We start from the raw sequence: 22265 nt of genomic DNA, 5'->3' as shown, positions 1-22265 counted from the left end.
CTGGACTACTGGTCCTAGTATACGTTGGGATGGGTATTTAAAAATGTAAAACAAACAGGTTTGTCCCAGAGTCACTTAGTTCATTGGGTTAGTCTGGTTGACAGGTCTTAGAGGGTTTTAAATATCCCTATGTATGAAGGTGAGGGTGATAGACATGTTGCATGTTATTTCATCTTACAGTTTTCATCTTACAGTTTTTGGCTCCCATGGAGGTTACATTGAATATCATCTGGAAGGTGCTTCGGGACCTAACGGTGGCAGTAAATAGTTTTGTTTCAGATATAATTTTATTAGAGAGTTACATGGACAATTTAACTGAACCCTTTTAGAGTGAAAAATTGATATAACAAATGATTCTACACGAGCAAGAAGTGGTTATGATTTTGAAAATGATAATAGACCAGAAATTTTGAATAATAAAATGAATATTATTATAGATGATTAAAATTGAGATTATTGTTTTTCCCAGAGTTCCGGGTATGACTCCTAAAGTTTTCCTCAGAAATATTTCCTCCAATATCCAGAACTGCCTTATATTTGCTTGTTAAACTACTAATATGTTTTACCATTATCATATAGCCCATGTTCCTTCTATAATGCTAAATGTACATTTTCTTATATGTTTCCACTATAAGAGCCTGCAAAAGAGGTGGGGAAATGTGGGATAATAAATAAATAAATTATTACTTTAAAAGGAGTGAAGCCTGTGAAAACTGGGATTACTTTAATCAGTGGGATTTGAATTAGAGACTTAAGTATATGTATTGTTAAATAACTTCTGGTTTTTAAAGAATGTAATCAGATGTATTATTTCTAACTAATATTGGACAATAAGTATGTTTTCAATGAAATGATTTGACTATACACCGTATTGGCCTTGAAGAAGCCAACCAGATGATCAATGTGGAATAATGAATTAGGCGAGTAATATCTGGGGATAATCAGCTTAATACCACGTTTTTTTTCTGTTTACTGTTTAATTGATCTCCTTGTCTTGTTTCACCCTCCCTATTTAGTGGTCTAAGGAAGAGAATAGAATATACAACGCCAACTCCAGGCTCCGTCCTTTCTGCCTCGCCTCACCCCATGCTTGGAATAAACTCCCTGAGCCCATTCACCAGGCCCCCTCCCTGCCCATCTTCAAATCCTTGCTCAAAGCCCACCTCTTCAATGTCGCCTTCAGCACCTAACCACCATACCTCTATTCAGGAAATCTAGACTGGTCGAATTTGACATTTCGTCCTTTAGATTGTAAGCTCCTTTGAGCAGGGACTGTCCTTCTTTGCTAAATTGTACAGCGCTGCGTAACCCTAGTAGCGCTCTAGAAATGTTGAGTAGTAGTAGTAGAATTACCTGACTGAAATAATTCTTATATATTACTTTCTCTGTATTTCCGGCAAGTTGTTCTATCGCTTGTAAAAATTTAAATGGTTATAAATAAAAATTTTTTAAAATATATAGTTTCTTTTTGAGCTGTGAGTTTGAGATTAAAATTTACAATGAGCTTTCCAAATGTGCATTATATAGTGAAAATGTATTCATAAACATGTAAATACTTTGCATGTTTTTTGTTTTTTTTTAACGTGCTCCAAGGGTTCATTTAGCAACAGAATTAATTTTCTGTAATAAGTACCGTAATAGGAACGCGCACCTAAGAATACGGTAATTTGAGCCTAGGAAGAGTTGTAACTTGAGCACCTAAATCCAAGCCCCTAAAAAAAATTAAAAATACGTACACGTTATGTCCCGACATGCTGTGCGCCACTCGCGCACCAACAACCAATCAGAGAATGCGCTAGATGGCGTGCCTTTTAAAAGCGGCGTGACGTGTGCGTGCTAGGTCTTTCCGTCGGTCAACACAGGGTGCGGACGGTTGGTGGTGAGTGTGAGTTGTGCTGCAGGATGACCTCGTGGTTTGTAATCCGTTGTCATCCTTCCTTTCACGGTAATGTTTCTGCGTTTTAACGTTCTTCCTTGCACTCTTGCCTGCCTTAGGGCAGAACTCGAGTAGTAGGTGTGTTAGTACAGTAGTTTTTTTTGAGTAGTGATAATCTTGGCTTCACGGGCCTCATCCCGCCTCTTAATGGGAAGGGTGCCTCTGCTCTGTATTGCAGATAGCAAGTAATCGGTCTCCTATGTATAGTTTTACTGTTGTGAATAGTATGCATAAAAATCCTGCATTTAAAAAAACGTGTTTATTTGGTATGGTTAATTACGAAACAAGACGTGATACGTTGTAGATAACTTTATAATAATTTTTCTCTTGAATTACGCGTGTAGTAACTGTTTTGGATTGGCTGCATTTGGCTGATAGGTGCGATTCACACTAGTACTCCTACTATTTAGCATTTCTATAGCGCTACAAAGCGTACGCAGCGCTGCACAAAAACAAAATTCGTCTCCGACCTGGCCCCGATCGAAGCCATGTTAGAGGATTCTCTAGTAACTAATGTGGTCAAACGGGTGCCGAGAGCAAACGTTTCTTTCGACGGTCGCTAGCCGGTCTGCATGGCGTGACTGGCTGGCAACATTACAAGGAAACACAGCCTTTTCTTTTACTGGTATCATCATATTGCTTTAGAATCAAATATTTTAAGCATTGAAGTCGAAGAGTCTTTGTAAAGGTTTTTTTGTTGCAATTTCTCATCTGGTCTTGTATTCTTAGTTACTGTCTATTACGTTTAGTTTCTTCTAAAGAACAAAGTCTGGGTTGCAAAAAAAAAAAAAACCAAAACATAAGTATGTTACTTACATAAAATACCGTTTCATTCATTTTCAGGTCATATGCTGGTTTGGTGGCTTGCAGACATGCACTGGAAGTAAGTAACATTTGATGTAGTGGTTTTGATTCCCCCCCCCCCCCCCCCCCCGAACCCTAAATCGTATTACTGTTTGTAAATGTAAGGAGGTGACTGGGGGAGGAGGTGAAGGGAGAACACAAGGTATATCTGTTTCTTTGATGATGATCTTTGTTCTCACAATTAACTCTTATAAATAGGTCCTAACTTGAAAATTAAGATCTCCGGTCTAGGAGTTGGCGAGTAAAGGAAAAAACTGTTCAGTTGTGTTTGTATTGTCAATTGAAGAGAATTTAATTTAGTGGGCAATAAAGGAAGGGCTTTTGGATTTAGCTTATACCTTTTCCAGTTATAGTAAAAGGGGGATTATATTCAGGTACTGACAATCAGTGGCTTAGGAAGGGGGGTGGGGCGGTCCGCCCCAGGTGCACACGCTGGGGAGGGGGTGTCGGATCCGCTGGTTCCCTGCTCCCTCTGCCCCGGAACAGGTTACTTCCTGTTCCAGGGCAGGGAGAGCAAGGAACTAGCGGAGCCGACGCAGCTCCCAGTGTCGTTCACTCGGGGGCGGATCGGCCCTCCCGCCCGTCCCTCGATTCCCAATCAAAGCAAGAATGGCGCCGGAGGGGGGGGGCGCCGTGCTGCCCCCGGGGGTGGGGGTGGCAGCGGAGACCCGCCCCGGGTGTCAGCCATCCTCGCTACGGCACTGCTGACAATCAAAACTTCCACTTCATCATGGAAAGGAAAGTGTACAATCACAAAATATAATCACACAAAATGTATCATTTAAGACATAAGGGGGGGGGGGGAGCCTCAAGGTGCTTGGATCAAGACGATCTCATAAGCAACAGTTGATCCTGTTGACCAATCACTTGGTCTTAAGAGGATCTGCTCTTCATGCTTGTGATGAGGAGCGGATCCTCTTAAGATCAAGTGCCTGGTCAACAGGCTCAACTGTTGCTTATGAGATCGTCTTGATCCAAGCACCTTGAGGCTTCTTCCCCCTTATGTCTTAAATGATACATTTTGTGTGATTATATTTTGTGATTGTACACTTTCCTTTCCATGATGCAGTGGAAGTTTTGATTGTCGTTACGTGTCATTGATCAGGCCACCTCCACCACCATCTTTTATTGCATTTAGTGAATTACATTCAGGTACTAGGAGAGCTTACAATCTAAGCTTATACCCATGGTAATAGGTAAGTGACTTGAGTGGGATTTTAACTATTGCTTTCCTGGGTCTGCCTCTAACCATTGGGTTGCGCCTAGTTCTAATGTACTACTTGCCTTTATATTGACTAGATTCTTCTAAATAGAGAATGACACGGAGACAGTTTTTCCCCGTTCCGTCCCCGTAGGTTCTGTCTCGGTCCCCGTCGGTTGTGTCCCTGCCCCGTCTCCATGGGCTCTGTCCTCATTTGCAGAAGCCTTGAACACTTATGATTTTATATTTAAATCTTTTTATTAAAGTATAAAAAGAAACAATATGTTGTGCAACTGTTGTGTATAAATTATAAATAGAGAACAATAATAATGAGCAGTTATAATAACCTTCCTTCCCACCACCACCACCACCCTCTACACTTCCAACCCCAACAATAGGTGATTTCTACTACACCAAGGAATCCTAATTCACACTGTTAAAATGTCCAAGGGTATAAAATACAACTGTATGCCGTAGAGGGGGGAAATATGCCCTATGAAGCACTGTTATATTTTCTTTTTTGAAACTGTGGATGAATAAGTCAACAATTTCAGGATTCAATCTAGCTCTCCTGTCTTAGAAGATGTGCTGGTAGCAGGATATACAGGATCCGCCATTCAAATTTTGTTAGTTGTGACCAGTATGTTTGCTTATTTTTCAAAAAAAAAAAAAATCAAAATATCTTTGTAGGCATTTAAACATAAGTCCAGTTCATTAACATGCTTCAAAGTAGAAAATGACGCGGGGACAAAATTTGTCCCCCACTCCATCCCCGCGAGCTCTGTACCCATCCCCGCGGTTCCACAGTTCCCTGTCCCCATGTCATTCTCTGCTTTTAAAGTACTGGAGAATGAAAAAAATCGAGGGGAGTAGCCTAGTAGTTGAACTCAAGAGTTCCCAGCCTACTGTTCTAAGTCCCGTTTCTCATTGATAACGAGCATGAGAAAAACAAAAACCCATAGACCATTGCCTAGTTTGTCATGTACTTGTTCCCCATTAGTGAAGTAGGATTCTCTGGCTCTCATCCAAGCCATGTTAGCTGGCTTCTATAGCTGACTTGGATAGAATGGGCCTAGAGTATATTTTTCCTCAGTTACTGCTGTTCAGTTGCTGGTAACTGACTGGCAACTTTTCAGGAAAATACACTAAGATCTTTAGTATGCAGTGTACTGAAATCTTTTGTTCCTTATCAGCCATTCCAGACTGGTCCAGATTTGTTAACACATGGGTTATATATGCCTACCAGCAGATGGAGTCTGACAAGGCTGTTTGTGGGAAAGCTTGTAGGCATCCAGTCCCTAAAACGAGTGCTGCTGTTTGGCTAGCAGTTCAGTCCTCCAGAGGTTGAGCTTTCTGTAGTCCAACAAGTTGATGTGGCCATGGGCTCAGAAGCTCAGGCACCATAAAGCATGTGGTTGCAAAGGTATTGACACGCTGGAGGCAGTGTGCAAATTGTGTGGGGAGCCTAAGTCGGCAGTGATGGTTGCCTCTGAGGGGTCCTTTAAGGATTGTGTGTTGGGAGGAGTACCTTCTGTTGCTAAGCGGCCCATGATTGGGTTGAGAACCTAGAAGATCTGGCCGTTTTGGGGTCTGAGGGTGGCTTCAGTGATGCTCTGGTCATGGTGGTGATAAAGAGGACAGCGATCCCTGTTGGTGGTGCTCCCACTTACAGATCCACTAGATTGCTAGATGGAAACCTTATTAAAGCATAGCTTCATTCTTTAAGCTCTGGTGCTCCAGCATTCGCAGGGGGACTTATGGCTAGGGTGTGTTGGATGGTCCTGATTTGGGTAAGTGGTGACTCTGGAAGGTAACAAAGCTGGAAATGGGGTCCTCCTCTCTAATGGATGCTATATATGATTTTTGAGGGCTTTGGCTAAGAATGTACTTGGTCATGGTGGCTTGAAGAACCTTGTGGTTGCAAGGTTGAGCAGCTGATGTATCTAAGTCTATGTTTTGGTCTCTGCCCTTGCACAGTTTTATGCTCTTTGGAGAGGAACTAGGGACAATTTGAAGGGGGCTAGGTGAAGCTAAAGTTCTGTGTTTGCTGAAGGACAAGCCTAGGGGACTGGGCAGAGGTAGGTTTTGGGAGGCTCATTGTTACCACCCAAGCAAGACCAGTGCTGTTCAGTGCGCTCATTTTTCAGAAGACTCAGATTTTGTGGGACCCTTTTATAGAGTCCTCTTCGTCCACGCTGCCCAGGGCTGAAGTTCCCAATGAAGGGGTGGGGCTGGGTGGTTGGCTTGCGCTTTTATTGGAGGTGGATACAGACCATGTCAATTCTGCTAGTAATTCAAGAGGGCTATGCCTTGGAATACAGTAGTCATCTTCCAGATCTGTTTCTGGAGTCTCCGTCATTTCCGCTGGAAGGCAGAGGTGATCAGGGCCAGCTTGAAATATCTACTTGAGTTGCACACACCAATTCTTTGTCTTGAAAGGAGCGTGACATAGGCAGTTACTATTTCTGGGATAAGCAGTACTTTTTTGGGATCTTGCCAGGTATTTGTGATCTGGATTGGCCACTGTTGGAAGCAGGATGCTGGGCTTGATGGACCTTTGGTCTTTCCCAGTATGGCAGTACTTATGTAAGGCATGTCGGTGAGTGCTCTCTGACAATGCAACAGCGGGGGGGCCTGTGAATCAGCAGTGTAGTTGGGGTGTGCAAGAGGCTGCACTGAAGCCCATCTGTTGGATCTCTTGGCAGCACATGTGGTAGGTGTGGAGAATATTCAATTGGACTTTCTCAGTTGAAATACCTTGGATCCTGTGGAGACTTTTAAGTATTCAAGCCTTCAACATCCATCAGGCATGGGGTCTACCACTGATGGTCCCCATGGTGAAGGCAGCCAATGCACAAGTTCCTGATCTTTCAGTCATCAGAGAGGTAAAGTCAGAGGGAAGAGATGCTTTAGTTCAGACCTGGCTGTTACAGGGTCACCTTTATGTTTCCATGTTTCAGCACATAGAAAACCATCCAAGTCTGGCGGTTCTGGTGGCCCCAGATTGGCCCATGAAACTATGGTACGGAGATCTGATCAGCCTGAAAGTGAATATTCCATTCAGTTACCGTGGGGGTGGGGTGGGGTCTGTTCAGGATGCTAGTCTCCATTCTATTATGTCATTATTGGCTGCCCACTATCTCTGATTGCTACCATGTTGAGGTCTCATAAGATGTCTACTTCCCTGGCTTATATGCAGGTCTGGTGGGTCTTTGCGTGCTGGTGTCTAGACAGGATATGCTCTACTGGGCATCCTTGCTGGAGATTTGAGTTCATGCAGGGTGGGTTCGATAAGGGATTGGCTTTGGCTTCTTTGAAGATCAAGATTGTGACACTGGCTTGTTTTCAGGGGCTGGTTGAACAGTTTTGTCATCTTCTCTAGACATCGTGCATCTCCTTGGATTCAAGTTCCTTGTGCTCCACTGACCTTTTGTTCCTCAGTGGGATTTAAACTTGGTTTAGTTGGTTTTAATATTGGGGTCATTTAGCGTTTGTCCTGTTCTGTGAAGGATCTTACTTTGAAGTCAGTGTTCCGGGTTGCCGTTTCATCACCTGAACGGATTTCAGAGCTGCAGGATGCCTTTTTTGCTCTTCTCTAAGGTGGCTTAGGCAGCTGCAGTGTCTAAACCTATGGTGGCTTAGAGGTGATTGCTTCAGTTTACCTTCTTAAAGGCTGGGCAATGTCTTCTGTGCTGTAGGCGCATTCCGTGCGGGACATGGCAACCTCGTGGGCCGAGAATGGTTTGATTCTGCCTCAGGACATTTTATAGAGTAAATTGTCTGGTCTTTGCTGCATATCATTTATTATCAGATAAATGTCCAGGAGATTTGACTTCAAGGCTTTGGGGGTCCTACCCATAATTTCTTATTGCTTTGGTACTTCCAAAGTGTTGGCATCTGGACCAGTCTGCAATGGCCAACAAGGGAAGGAGAAATTCTTACCTGCTAAACTTTCCCTTAGGCCTTCCAGACAGGTCCAGAGCCCACACTGATCACATTCAAATCGCGGTATGTGGAAGTTGGTGGTTGTCGTATGTTTAATTGTGGCGTTCATCTTCATTCCATGTTCAAATAACTGCTGTGGTTGGTTGAACGAAAAAAAAAAAAAATCCCGAGATGTATTTATTTTGCATGGCACAACCTTGTGGATATATATCTGTGAATAGCCGGGGTGGAAGTTTTAGTTTTCTGCTTTGACTTCCATTCTGGCTGCCTGACAACTGCACAGGGGTTTTATTCAAGTCAAGGTTTGTGTTCGGTTTCTATCTGCTGGTAGGCAAGCATAACCCAGATGTTAGTGTCTGGACCGGTCTGGAAGGCCTAAAGGAAGGAATTAACAGGCAAGACCTAATTTCTCCTTTTAGACCTCGTGTTAAAATAATTTTGTACTTTTTTTTTTTTTTTTAGCTTATCAGTTATATGTTCGAAGTGTGGGGCTGACTGGCAAAACCTCTAGTGAACAGAAGCCATGGGTCTTGTCTCCTCATATGAGCATTTCAGGTAAGCATTGACCCTGTTCTATAGATCCTAGGTGAGAATGGTATTGGCCTGGGGGGGGTAACACTGGGAGTTTGGCCCAGGTGATTCTCTTCCTTTCCTCCCCTCACCCCTCCAAGTTCCAGCCCAAGGAATGCTGGTTGGAGACCACCTGATAGATTCTTTGTTGGAAATGTTTAATTGCCTTGATGAAGAAATTCACCCAAGGTGGTGTACAGCGTGACATCAACTTAAAATTTTTTTTTTTTATTTGTAAGAAGTCTTTATTATCCAACAAAACAGGACTTAAAATACATTGCACATGCAACACAGCTATAAAAATAAAAGTACTATTCCATTGCTAATACAACTAGTCTGCAAATGTTTTCAATACTGCAATGTTTAACAGTTTCAATCTTCAATAATCATCATAACAGAACTTCAAAATTTTTTTTTTTTTTGTAATGTTGTGGATTCAAACGTTCCCCCCCTCCCATCCTCCCCCCCCTCTTCCCACCCTCCCTCCCTAAGGACTCGGCTGGCCACCTACTATCCGCTCACTCTCTCATCATACATTCTAAACTGACAGAGCTTCAGAAGTAACATTTTTCCATATTAGGTTCCATTTACCCAATTGGTGTTTGCGCTCAGCCTTCAATCTCTCCATTTCACGCACATACCACAGTTTGTTTAGCCATCTTGCTATCGGAGGGACCCCTTCGCGCCGCCAGTGAGAGGCCACAACCACCCTTGCAGTTCCTACTACATGCTTCACCAGTATCTGTTTACATGTTGCTAGGCCTGCAATCTGAGCTGAGAACAGAAACACTTCAGGATTCCACGGTATTGCGCTCCCCAGCCATTTCTGCAACCTAAAGTGGACCGCCCTCCAGAATGCCCGAATTTTGACACAATCCCACCATATGTGCCCCATTGTGCCTTTATGCCCACACTTCCTCCAACACATACCTGGGGCCAATGGAAACATCCTCTGTAAGCGGGCAGGTGTAAGATACCACCTATATAGTACTTTCACTGCGTTCTCCTGTATGGGGACATGTGTCGATACCCCTACTACACCTCTTTCTATTCTCTCCCATTCAGGTTCTCCCAACTTCACACCCAGTTCCCTTTCCCATCTTTGCCTGTGCTCACCACTGCAAGGTGATTGTTTACTGATGAGGAGGTACAGGTGGCTGATCAGACCACGAGAAGAAGAAAACTTCTCACACATCTTTTCTAACTCTGATGTTTGACGTTGCATCACCTCCCTCACCGCTTTAGTCTGAAGGAAGTGTGCTAGTTGACATTTGGCCCCAGGTTCTCACCCCTTCCTTGTACCAAACAGTAAAAGTCCCTTTTGTAGTACCTGGTAAAAATAAAGGATTAAAAGCTATAGGGGTGCTGCGGGTGAGAACGCATTTTCTCTTAGGGAATAAACTGTCCCAGTAGTAAAGTGTCACCGCTATTGATGGGCATGCTCGTTCATCCAAGGTTCTAAAAGGCTTCGGTAGCCACATGAGTGCGTTCAACGGTGTGTCCCCTAAGGAATGTTGTTCTATGTGCACCCACTGTCGGTCCGGGTAGTCTTGTTGCCATTCAAGAGCGGCCTTCCCTTGTGCTGCTCTGTAATACCAGGTGAGATTGGGTACCCCCAGCCCTCCTCTCTTCCGTTCTTTATATAGCAGTGCCCTTGCTAGCCTTGGATGCTTTCCTGCCCAGACGAACCGCACTAACTTGTTTTGCAATGAAGCTATAAATCGCCTGGGCATCATCACAGGCAGCACCTGAAAGAGATACAGCAAGCGGGGTAGTATGTTCATTTTGAGGATAGCTATTCTTCCAAACCATGAGACTCCCAAATCTCCCCAGCGCTCTATGTCTTCCCCGATAGTTTTGCCTATTCCTTTGTAGTTAGCATTAAAAAGTTCAGAGAACTCCCTAGTCAGGTTAACCCCTAAGTATCTAATTTGCTTAGGTGCCCATCGGAAAGAGGAAGAGATCTTTAAGGATTCCACCACTGCATCTGGGAGTGTCACATTCAAAGCTTCTGATTTTGCCATGTTAACTTTGAATCCCGACGCTGCCGAATATTCCTCTATGACGCTCTCTAAGTGTGGAAAGGTGTCGAGAGGTCGAGATATCATCAGCAGGACGTCATCCGCGAAAAGGGCCATTTTGTGGATTCTATCTGCTATTCTGACTCCTGAGATATTAGGATCCAGCCGCACATGAGCCGCAAAGGGCTCCATCACCATAGCGAACAACAAGGGTGACAGTGGGCACCCCTGTCTGGTGCCTCTGTACAACGTGAACATCTCGGAATTACCACCATTGACCCGGACACAGGCCCTTGGGGACTCATAGAAAGCCTGAATCCACCTCCGGAACTGTACCCCAAACCTCATGGTTTCCAAGACCTTGTACATAAAGGGCCAGTGAACCCGGTCAAAGGCTTTTTCCGCGTCAAGACTTAGAAGACAGAGCGGTCTCTTGTTTCTCTTTGCCAGATACATAATGTCCACCACTCTCCTAATGTTGTCCATCGCTTTTCGGTAAGGGACAAAACCCACCTGGTCAGGATGGATGAGCACTGGGAGAATAGGTGCCAGCCTACTTGCCAACACCTTAGCCAGGATTTTTACATCTGCGTTTAGGACCGATATAGGTCTATAAGAACCACATTCTTGGTGGTCTTTGCCTGGCTTAGGTAGCACTGCTATCCATGCCTCCATCATGGACATCGGCAAGGGCTCCCCCCTCCCCACTTTGTTAAACACATCTGCCAGGATGGGAGCTAATTCAGGGGCAAACTTTTTATAAAACTCATTTGGCAAGCCATCCAGCCCAGGTGATTTGCTTGAGGGTAAGCTACCGATAGCTACCTGAATTTCCTTAGGGGTCACTGGTTCATCTAGCAGTGCTTGTTGCTGGGGACTCAAAGAGGACAACTCACTATCTAGTAAATATTGGTCTACTAGCTCCAAAGGGGGGCTAAGTTCCTGAGCATACAAAGTCTGATAAAATTCCCCAAATCGTTTACGAATTTGGTCAGATGTATCTAGATCCCTCCCTCCTGCCTCTCGTATCTTTAGAATGGTCCGCTCTACTTTTTGCCTACGCAATTTTGTGGCCAGAAGGCGCCCCGCTTTGTTGCCAAATTCATATGAGTTCACTCTATTCTTTGCTTCTATCATGCTAAGCTGCTCGGAATATATGGAGTCTAATAGCGCCCGCTGTGCATGAAGCTCCCGCAATGTTCGTGCTGACCCATTGGCTTTGTGCTGTGCCTCTAGTACGCGAATGCTCTCCATACAGCGCTCTATCTGTGCCCTGCGAATCTTTGATTTTTTGCTTGCCAATTGCAAGAAGTAACCCCGGGACACTGCTTTCAGAGCATCCCATACCGTATTGAGTGAGGGCCCTGACTCCAAATTAATTTCAAGATATTCTTTTAGCATCTTTTTATATCCTTCCACCACTTCCCCTTCCCCCAAGAGACCAACATTTAGTGTCCATCTTTTATCCTTAGGTTCTGCTCTGATATTTGGTAAGGTAACCCACACCGGTGCATGGTCCGAGATGGTCATACTCCCTATCCCCGCATCAGGTCCCTGCTCTACTAATGTGACATCTAAAAAAATGTAATCAATGCATGAATAGGAGTTGTGGACGGGTGAATAAAATGTATAATCTCGCTCTCTCTGATGTTTCAATCTCCACAAGTCCAGTGTGCCTAAAGATTGTGCTAGAGATCTCAGAGCCAACGAATCCTTCTGACCTTCGGCCCTAGGAGCTCCCGTGCGATCTAGATTTAAGCTCATCACAGCATTAAAGTCCCCACCAATCACAAGGGATCCCTGGGCAAAACTAGTTAAGGAGTTTTTAACTCTCTCGATAAAGCTCGCCTGTCCTACATTGGGCGCATATATAGATGCAATTGTTAGGTCCACTTGGGCAATTCTGATATGCAGGAAGATATAACGTCCACCCGGGTCCCTCTTTACCTTGATCACCTGTGCCCCAACCGATGCGTGTATTAGTATCGCTACACCTCCCTTCTTTGACTCTGCCGCCGATGCATAATGTGCCACTGGATATTCTGAATGGGATAGAAGCCTTTCATGTCTGCCCCGCAAGTGTGTTTCCTGCAGCAGGGCCACATGTGACCTTAACTGCGTCAATTCTTTGTGAAACTTCTGTCGTTTCTGTGGCATATTTAACCCCTTTACATTATAGGAGAGAATCTTTAAGTCAGTACCCATCACTGGTTATTTGAGCAAGTCTGATCAATTGCATTCTTTCGTGGCACCTCTGTACAACATTACACTGTCTTGCATCCGTAGCCCTAACCTTGTCCTCCCCCCCTCCCCTTCTAACATCCTCCCATCTATTCACCCCCCTTCCATCCCCCCTCTCCCAACCATTCTCACCACCTGAAAGACCTATGTCCTCCAGATGGGAATCGAGGAAGCTACCCATCAGCCACACAGCACCCAACCCCACTTTCAGCCCCCCACTCCCACCGGGTCTTTAAACACTTATTATTCCCCTTTTCCCCCCACCCTCCTAGTTCCCAACCAAGTCACGCCGGATCAACTTGTGTCAGCATTAATCCTACCCACAACTTATCCAACTATGTGCTTCCCCCCCTCCCCCCCAAGTCTGAAGCTTATAGCTAAAAGTAGGTCCATCACCAACTAAACAATATGCAGGCCAAAATCGGCCTGTCCAGCGACCTTTAGTCACGTTCTCCCAAAATGGGCTGCCTCCATTCTCCATGACTGTTGAGGCACTGTCCCTGCACCCTTATCAAACCTGTGCAGTCCAGCTCAACGCTTCTGGTTATTTTTCTTGGAAGATTCTGGGACTCTTTGCCACCGTTGAAGTTTCGCTCTTGTAGTGGGCGCCACCGCCCCAGGTGGGGCCTTTGCGGAAACAAGTTCAGCAACGTGCAGGACCTCCCATGCCTCTTGTAGAGTTTGCACCCTATGCTTGTTACCCTTCAGGGTAAAGTTTAGTGAAAAAGGGAATCCCCATCTGTATTGTATCTGATGTTTACTCAAAGACTCCAGCGCCGGCCTCATTTGTCTTCTAAGCTGGAGGGTATATTGTGAAAGGTCTTGATAAACCTGTATCTGAGCTCCTCCGAACTCCAGAGTCTTTGTCTTTCTTGCAGCCGACAGGACCTTTTCTTTGGTTTCATATTTATGGAACCGCACAATTATATCACGCGTTTGCTGCTCCTTTCGCGCGCCCAGTGCTCTGTGCGCTCTATCCAATTCACACCGCAGCTCTCCCTCCTCGGGGCCTAACAACGTGGAGCACAATGTTTGTACTATCTCCGCCACGTTTTCTGTCTCGCCGCCTTCAGGGACACCGCGAAAACGGAGGTTATTCCTCCGTCCCCGGTTTTCGATATCGTCCAATTTATATTCCAGGTGAGCGTGTTTATGTTCCATTTCTTGCAGCAGGGTGGCGTGCTTATTTAAAGTGTCCGTGTGCTCGTCTATTTTCAATTCTGCCTCCTCCACTCTTCCTCCCAATTCTTTGAGGTCAGCGCTAAGCGTGTCCATTCGCTCTAATATTTCTTCTTTAGACTGCTTGATCTCCGTCTGTATATTGGAGAGAAACCTGCGTAGCTCACCAGATATGCCTTTTTTTGAAGGTGGGGCTCGCGCTTCAGACATAGAGAGTGCAGAGTCCGAATCCGAGGGGGAGGCTCGCTCGGGCGATTCGCGATTTTTTGCGGCCTTGCTCAACATACTTTTCTCTGCCCTTTCCGCCTCTTTTTTCCTCGTGGAAATTGCTTTGCTCATGTCTCCAGATATTTAAGGGTGAGATCCGCTGGTTTTTGCTGATTTTTTCTCCCTTTGGGTTGCTATTTTACCCGGTTTGTCGGTAGTGGGAGAGGGAGCTCCAAGGCTAGGCTGCCATGCTACCCGATGACGTCACTTCCTCCCTCATCAACTTAAAATTTTAAAGTAATAGTACAATGATCGAAAGAGCTGGCAAATTGATTCATAGTAACGTGATTAACATGATACTGTATCAGAACTAAACAGTACTGTAAAACAAAACATTTGTAAAGGACAAATGCTATTATATGTAGAAATAACTATATGTACTCAAATATAATCTAGCAGAGGGGGATGGGACTTGACTATAAACCATCTCTCTATATAAAAGGCAAAACCAACATTCTATGAAGCCTCCAGCCGGAAGTGTGAAGGGGGCGAGATATCCGGCTTCCCTATGAGCGTCTGCCCCGCCCTCTCTGTAACACAGTCAGTGAAGGAAAACAGCAGAGCACGAAATCAAATCGCTGGCTCTGTAACAGTGAAGGACTCAGAGGGGGGAGGGGAGAGAGGCCAGAGGGCAGGGACACACACACTCCCACATGCACACAGAAGAAAACATTGCTAGTCCCCCCGTTTCATTTGCATCAGAAACGGGGCTTTTTTACTAGTGGATTTATAATCTAGTATTTCTCCTTATCTCCCTCTTCTGGGTTGGCGGTCTGCCAGTGTTGGGCCTTGACCATGCACAATTACTTTCTTCTCTCATGTGCTTTGTGTCAGCTGACCTGGGAGAGGGAGGTAAGGGGAGGCATTCCGGACCCCACAGGGGGAGGGAGGTTTGAGTATAAACCAAGAAGCAATTTTTGATGTATGTTGGAAAAAATTGCTCTGATATTAGAGTATATATAGTATATTCTTGCTTCCCAGAGCTGCAGCTTGCCTACCACTGGTGTCACAGTTCCGAGTATGAAATGCGATGCTTTGCCTATTTGTCTCTGAAAATGCATGTTAACCGAGGTCTGTGGCTCTGACATAGCCGCAGGGTTTCCAACAACATGCAAGAATAACTGGGAGGGGCTTTGACAGCCTGGACCTGCAGTGTCTGTAGCAGTCACTCGACCCTTGTACAGGTGTGCTCTGTGCTTTCAGGTTTTGCATGTCTCTGGGCTGTTCTGAAGAGTAGGTCTATAATTGTGGTGGTCTTGGAAGAATGTGTCTTATGAGATTCTTGTATTGTGCAACTTTGTAGATTTTTCTTTGGACCCAGTAAATTGATGCATGTCTTCAGCTCCATGAAGTGTATCGGATAAAAGACTGACCTATCCCCAGACTTTCTTTTCTTGTGTGTTGCCCCTCTTGATCCTTTCCCTTATGGTCATTGGGGGGGGGGGGGGGGATGCCAGACCAGCTTCATGTTCTTTTGAGTCTGCAGTGGTAGAGGCTGACTTCTAAAATGTTTTTGGAATGGGTATGTTTAGCTACTGCCCCCAAACTGTTAACCCTGTCATAACTTAAGCCGCTTATCTCAAGTGTTCATGATTTTCTTTAATTCTTACAAAGTTCAGAATATAACAATCATGTCTTATTTTTTTTTTTTCTGAAGGTATATGTCTAGGCTCTGGCAACAGGAAGTCTTTAGGCTGTCGGCTGCAAACTCACAACATGTGATCAAGTAAGCTTAATATTAAACCAACATTTTAAGGGCTACATGATGTGAAAACAAAGCCTACAAAAATAATCCTTGATAAATCAAACTACAAATCTTTGAAGACATTTCTCTTCAACATAGCATACAAAAACAATCCTTGAGGAATCATACTACTCCGTACATCACCCAAACGCTCTAAAACACTTCGACACGACCTTACCCACTACCTTCTAACTAACTCCTCTTTTACTTCCAATTTATTACCGACTGTATCTAACACTATGTAACGATCATACCAAATTAACACCCTGTAAGCCACATTGAGCCTGCAAAAAGGTGGGATAATGTGGGGTACAAATGCAATAAATCAATAAAATGATGCTTTTTGCTGATGAAGAGATTTTGACCCAATTTAAATCCTCTTTATTTATGGTTTGCTTATATCCCACATTTTCCCACTCATGCAGGCAAAATGTGGCTTACAAAAAGTTAAGTAAAATTACAAGGTAGGAACTGAGGAAAGTATACAAGGAGTAGACGGGGAAACAGTAACTAACAGTGTGAATCTAAGCAGGGTAGAGGTCAGGGAGGGTGCATCAATCAGCGGTGTAAAGTGGGGAGTAAGTCTTAGCAAAGAAGTAGGTCTATTGAGTGGAGCTGTGGGTGCAAAAGCTTTTTCCCTTTCTTACATTTTTGCACTCTACAGGAATGTAGTGTTGCAGTACCACTTTGCAGATCGCAGTGGCGTAGCCAGACAGCCAATTTTGGGTGGACCTGAGCACAAAGTGGGTGGGCACAAAATGTTCTCTCTCCCCAAAATTGGCTGTCTGGCTACCCACTGCCCCGAATCTACCCCCCCCCCCCCCCCCCCCCCCAAGCCACCGCTGCAGGTTTCTCCGGCACCACCTACCGGCACCCAATGGGCCTTCTTTCCCCTCCCTCCGTCGGGCAGCGCCAGCCTAACTGTACAACAAAGCTGCACGGCACCGGGTCCGTCAGCATGCTGCCGCTAGCTCCTACCTTGTCATCTTTCGGCAGAGGTGTTAGTTCTGCTGCTAAATCTGCAGCGGATCCATGCGGTGCCAGGGCTGCCTCTCTGTATGCTGCTGCGACTGCTTCCTCTGCGCTAGCCCTGCCTCACCTCCGATACTCTTTCTGAAGAGGCGGGGCTAGTGCAGAGGAAGCAGTCGCAGCAGCGTACAGAGACAGCCATGGCACCGCGTGGATCCGCTGCAGATTTAGCAGCAAAACTAACACCTCTGCTGAAAGATGACAAGGTAGGAGCTAGCGGCAGCATGCTGACGGACCCGGTGCCGTGCAGCTTTGTTGTACAGTTAGGCTGGCGCGCGCTGCCCGACGGAGGGAGGGGAAAGAAGGCCCATTGGGTGCTCCGTTGCTGGGTGGGCCTGAGCCCAAATTGGGTGGGCCCAGGCCCACCTGTGGCTACGCCCCTGGCAGATTGTAAGAGGGAGGTTTCTATTTTTTTTTTTTAGACTTTTTGCTAGGTATACAGGAGTCTGTAAGACTGGCCTTATGTAAAATAGATGTGTGGGTACTGGTTATCCCAACACTTACCCACATCTGCCCAGCACTATGTTAATCTTTAGAATTTGTAAAGAAATGCTGTGGATATAAACTGTAAAGTGTTGGAGGGGCTGCAAGTTGGTTTCTTACCCTTCTAAGTCGAGCTGTGCAGTTGAATAGCTGCAGGATGGAACAAATTGCAGCACCTGGCATTCAGTTGGTGCAGCCATGTGCAGCCGCATGCTTTGCAGCACCTGAGCTAAATTTTGCTAAAATATTACAAAACTGAATTTAATACATCCACAAGATGAAGACATGCCCAGGCATTATTGGGAGCTTTGTGCACTGTTTTTGGAAAAATCTCAGGTGAATGCCTGCCTTAATCTAGTTACCTGCAGGGAGCCTGACTGATTCCAGCCCAGCTAGGGCCAGGTTTTTCTTTGCATGAGGTTTTTTTTATTTACAACTTCTGGGCGTTCTCTTGTTCCATCTTTTATATGAGACACAGTAGTGATCCTTGGCTGGAGGCCTTCAACAAGAACTTTTGAAACAGTAAAATCTATGCACCCTTAAATCCAGTGTGCAGTGACTTATGTTAACCCCCCCCCCCCCCCCCCCCCCCACACCATCTTTTCCGAGTTATTGCATGTTTTCTGCTTCCACTTAAAATTCCTTTTTATTAAATCTGTATGGAGAAGCCAGCTGACTTCCATTGAAACGTCTAGCATGGCTATTTGATTCCATGCCCTATACAAGAAGGGGGCGGCAGTATGGAACTCTTGTTCTGTTCTCTGGCTGGTCCAGGATGACACCTTACTAGTGGTGACTGATGGATGAATCCTGCGGATATGGGGCTGAGACCATGCCACCACATCTAGCAATACTGATATTTGGGTTTTTGGAAGGGTTTAATGCTTGTGCTTTTCCTTGTAGATGACAGCGGTTCAGTTTGCCTGCATTATGTGAGGTGGGTATTTCCATAAATTAACCTTTGATGCATGAGAAATTTTGAGAGGTGTAAAATTAAGATCAGATCTGAGGCCTGCATGTGCTTGAATGGAAATCTGGCTGCAATATGATGAGACTCCAGAATAGGAAGTGCCGTCAGATGCGACAACTGACGATAAAGCTCATTCCTGTCTGACTTGCAGCCTTTTTTGTGTATTTTTGTTTTTTTGCTTGCTACTTTGGTATCTGAATTCTGTTTTTGAATGGTTTCAGATCTGGCCTGGAGGTAGCCTGGAACAAGGAACTAGCTAATATGGCCCAGGATTAGATGCTTTCAGGTAAGATAAACATTTAGTAGGGTCCAAGTAAATGTCACTATGCCATTTTATCAAAGCTTTAACCAAAAGATGTCATATGATGAAATTCACCTAAATTAGCTGGAATTACCGTCAGATTGGTGGTGGTGAGCTATGGTTTTCTGAAGACATCTTTGGCTCGGCTTGAGATTTCTCTGTGAAGTTTAGTCTTTTTTTAATATAATTTACATAAGAACACAAACATACTGGGACAGACTGACGGTCTGTACATAGTATCCTGTTTCCAACAGTGGGCAGTCCAGTTCACAAGTACCTAGCAAGATCTGAGTAAAAACACTTTAAGGATATTATCCAAACCTTTTTTTTTTAAACCCTGCTAAACTGCTTTTACCACATTCTTTAGCAACAAATTCCAGAGTTTAATTACATGTTAAGTGAAATATTTCTCTGGTTGTAAACATTCTACTTAATAGCTTCATTGTGTGCCCCCTAGTCCTAGTATTTTTGGAGAGAGTAAACATTCAATTCACATTTATGTTCCATTCCACTCAGTATTTTGTAGACCTCTATTATATCTCCCTTCAGCTGTCTTCTCCAAGCTGAAGAGTCTTTGCTGCTTACCTTACTAGTTTTTTCTAGATGCTTTCTAAATGTTAAAAAGCAGTGACCCCAGCGTGGACCCCTGGGGAACACCACTATCTACACCTCTCTATTCAGTACTAACCATTTAACCCTACTGTTTTCTATCTTTTAACCAGTTTTTAATCCATAATAGGACATTGCCTCCTATCCCATGAATTTCTGATTTCTTCAGGAGTCTTCCATGAGGTATTTTCTCAAATGCCTTTTGAAAAATGCAGATAATGTCAACCGGCTCACCTTTATCCATATATTTGCTCACCCCTTCAAAAAAATGTAGTTAAGCAAGACTTCCCTCGACTTAATCCATGCCTGTGTATATGCTCTGTAATTTTGTTCATTTGCAGTAATGAATGACCTTAACCCACCAGACATAAACAGTAGCCTCATTGGCATCCCTGATCATGTGTACATACCCCCAAAAGCTTTGTAAAACAATTTTATGTAACTTAGATCATTATATATAGGACTGTACCAAATATTCGTGTTTAATTTGATTCAGCCAAATAGCAATTCCTTAGCGTCCCTCTGGACCGGCCCAGGATTGGACTGATGGGTTGTGCACGCCTACCAGCAGGTGGAGACTGAGAAATTTGTATTTGGCCAAATAGTAAAATATACTATTAGAAAATATTCAAAGGAGCGACCAAAATGATAAAGGAGATGGAACTCCCCTCAGTTGAGGAAAGGCTAAAGAGGTTAGGGCTCTTCAGCTTGGAAAACAGAGGGAGATGATTGAGGTCTACAAAATCACAAGTGGTGTAGAATAAGTACAAGTAAATAGATTTTTTTTACTTGTTCCAAAAGTACAAAGACCTAGGGGACACTCAAAGAAGTTACATGGAAATAATTTTAAAACAGGAAATATTTTTTCACTCGGTGAATAGTTAAGCTCTGGAACTCTTTGCCTGAGGGTATGGTAAAAGTGGTTAGCATATCTGAGTTAAAAAAAAAATGTTTGCACAAGTTCCTGGAGGAAATGTCCAGTCTGCTGTTGAGACAGACATGGATGTGTAGCATGGAGTGTTGCCACGATTTGGGTTTCTACCAGGTACTTGTGACCTGGCTTGGTCACTGCTGGAAACAGGATACTGGGCTAGATGGACCATTGATCTGACCTAGTATGGTTACTCTTATGATGCAGCTCTAGTATATTGTAGTGGTGCGAAACTATCCAGGTACTGCTTTTAACTATTTTCTGCCACTGGTTCTGGGATACTCCTTACAGTTTCTGAAAAAATAAGTTGAGAAGTCTTTTCCTTGAATAATTTAACTTTTTTTCTTTGGTTTGCAGTCTTGACACATGGAGGCAAATGTTAACAGCAGCAACACATGACACTGAGGCATAAAGGAAACACACCATCCATCTGACTGGACCATCTCTCAGCTTCCCTTGAAATCCTTGACACTACTCTTCAGCAAAAGTCAACTGTTGCATGGAGAAACAGCAGAGGGAAGGAGGGTTAGGCTGTAGTAAATACCTGCTGTACCATGTACACCAGGCAGACAGCCCCAGACATTCCTGGAGACAAAGTTGGTCCAAGGGTAATTTGGCAGAATCCATTCAGAGCAGCAGGACATTTTTTGTTCATTGACTGTCAATGAAGTGCTTGGATGTTTCACTTATAAATATACTGTCATCTACCACATTTGCTTATTTCCGATCTGATGAAGAAGGGCAACCTTTGAAAGCTAATCAAGAAATGTATTAAGTTATGTCCAATAAAAAGGGTATCTTATTTTCTTTTCCATGTTTTATTTTGTTTGATTTCTATTGATAACCTTGTTCATTGAAAAATGTAATAAGATGCTGGTTTGTTGCCTTCTTGACCTAACGAAGTCTAAATATCTTAATGCACATTAGATTTTGTAGAATCTAAAATTGATTTTATATACTTTCGTAAAGGAAAATTGTAAACAATAGCAGGTGCTACTCGTATTAAATGTTAATATGGTATTCCTTCAGTTGCATTCTGGGACAAATCCTTTTTTTTTTTTTTTTTTTTAAAGAACATACCTCTAGAAGCCAATCTCTTCTCTCCCCCCCCCCCCCCCCCAAAAAAAAAAAAAACACTCCTCAAACAAAACTTTATAAGAGTTAACTGTATCAAAAACTACATGGTGGGCTCTGAAACTTGCCAGCCCACCCAGTAACACACTATTGCAGTTAATAGCAGTGATTGGTTGATAAAGTTTAAGGGTGAACCTTTTGCAGCGAAGCAAGCCTGCTGCTCGTTGGGCCCTCAGACCCTTTGAGTTTCTGCAGAATCAAGGCTTTGCTGCTGCAAGTGGCAGCTAACCCAGTGTAATGCTGACACTCAGCCAGTGCCCCACCCAAATATTCCAGCTAAAGTCCAGGTGCAAAGAGCAGCAAAAATATCAAAACTGCAGCAAAGAGATGCAAGAGAATCTTCAGTTTCACTTATTTTAAACCCAACATCTTCCAGGAACTATTTGAACTACTACCTGCTGATCCTGGTTGGAGGAGGCAGAAGCCAGTACTTGCAAACTAACCAGCAGTCCAAGTGTTACACCCCTCCCTTCTACATGGAGGTGGGAAACTATTCTAGGAAGGAGGAGGACCCAAGATTTGAACAACCTCAAACTACCTTAGCATTCTTTGTGACCAATCCAGATAGTTTACACACTCCTATCACCAGCTTGGGTGGCAACTGGATGGCTTCAGTGTTTCTGTAATCCTGCAGCAGATAGGTGTGCTATTGAGGAGCTATTTTAGTTCTCCATAAAATGATAAAAGCCTTGCTCGTAAAATTTTGCTTAGCTTCTAGTAAACAAATGGAAAAAAAACAACTTGGCAGTTGGTACTTGAGACATGACATGTAGGAGCTCTGAAGCGAGCTGCAGAGGAGCATGGTGTGTGGTTGGTCTCTGATCTGATTTTTGGCAGGCT

At 44.2% G+C, this 22265-nt stretch overlaps 1 long non-coding RNA gene and 6 other non-coding genes across 7 annotated transcripts; all 7 read left to right on the top strand.

Moving 5' to 3' along the window:
• Positions 1-1857: 1857 nt before the first annotated feature.
• On the top strand, positions 1858-21007 carry LOC115480721. The gene is made up of 7 exons (XR_003943859.1): positions 1858-1945; positions 2780-2819; positions 8409-8501; positions 15882-15950; positions 18384-18417; positions 18672-18736; positions 20649-21007. It is a non-coding gene; the product is annotated as an uncharacterized LOC115480721 (long non-coding RNA).
• Positions 2406-2548, top strand: LOC115481281. Its single transcript, XR_003943937.1, has one exon. It is a non-coding gene; the product is annotated as a small nucleolar RNA SNORA16B/SNORA16A family (small nucleolar RNA).
• On the top strand, positions 5015-5149 carry LOC115481282. The gene has a single exon (XR_003943938.1). It is a non-coding gene; the product is annotated as a small nucleolar RNA SNORA16B/SNORA16A family (small nucleolar RNA).
• Positions 15280-15410, top strand: LOC115481286. The gene has a single exon (XR_003943941.1). It is a non-coding gene; the product is annotated as a small nucleolar RNA SNORA44 (small nucleolar RNA).
• On the top strand, positions 18245-18317 carry LOC115481245. Its single transcript, XR_003943911.1, has one exon. It is a non-coding gene; the product is annotated as a small nucleolar RNA SNORD99 (small nucleolar RNA).
• On the top strand, positions 18522-18596 carry LOC115481284. Its single transcript, XR_003943940.1, has one exon. It is a non-coding gene; the product is annotated as a small nucleolar RNA SNORD49 (small nucleolar RNA).
• Positions 18811-18882, top strand: LOC115481241. The gene has a single exon (XR_003943908.1). It is a non-coding gene; the product is annotated as a small nucleolar RNA SNORD65 (small nucleolar RNA).
• Positions 21008-22265: the final 1258 nt, after the last annotated feature.

Source organism: Microcaecilia unicolor, chromosome 11, assembly GCF_901765095.1.
Source record: "Microcaecilia unicolor chromosome 11, aMicUni1.1, whole genome shotgun sequence".
NCBI classification, from domain to species: Eukaryota; Metazoa; Chordata; class Amphibia; order Gymnophiona; family Siphonopidae; genus Microcaecilia; species Microcaecilia unicolor.
This window is presented reverse-complemented; position numbering and strand designations above follow the sequence as displayed.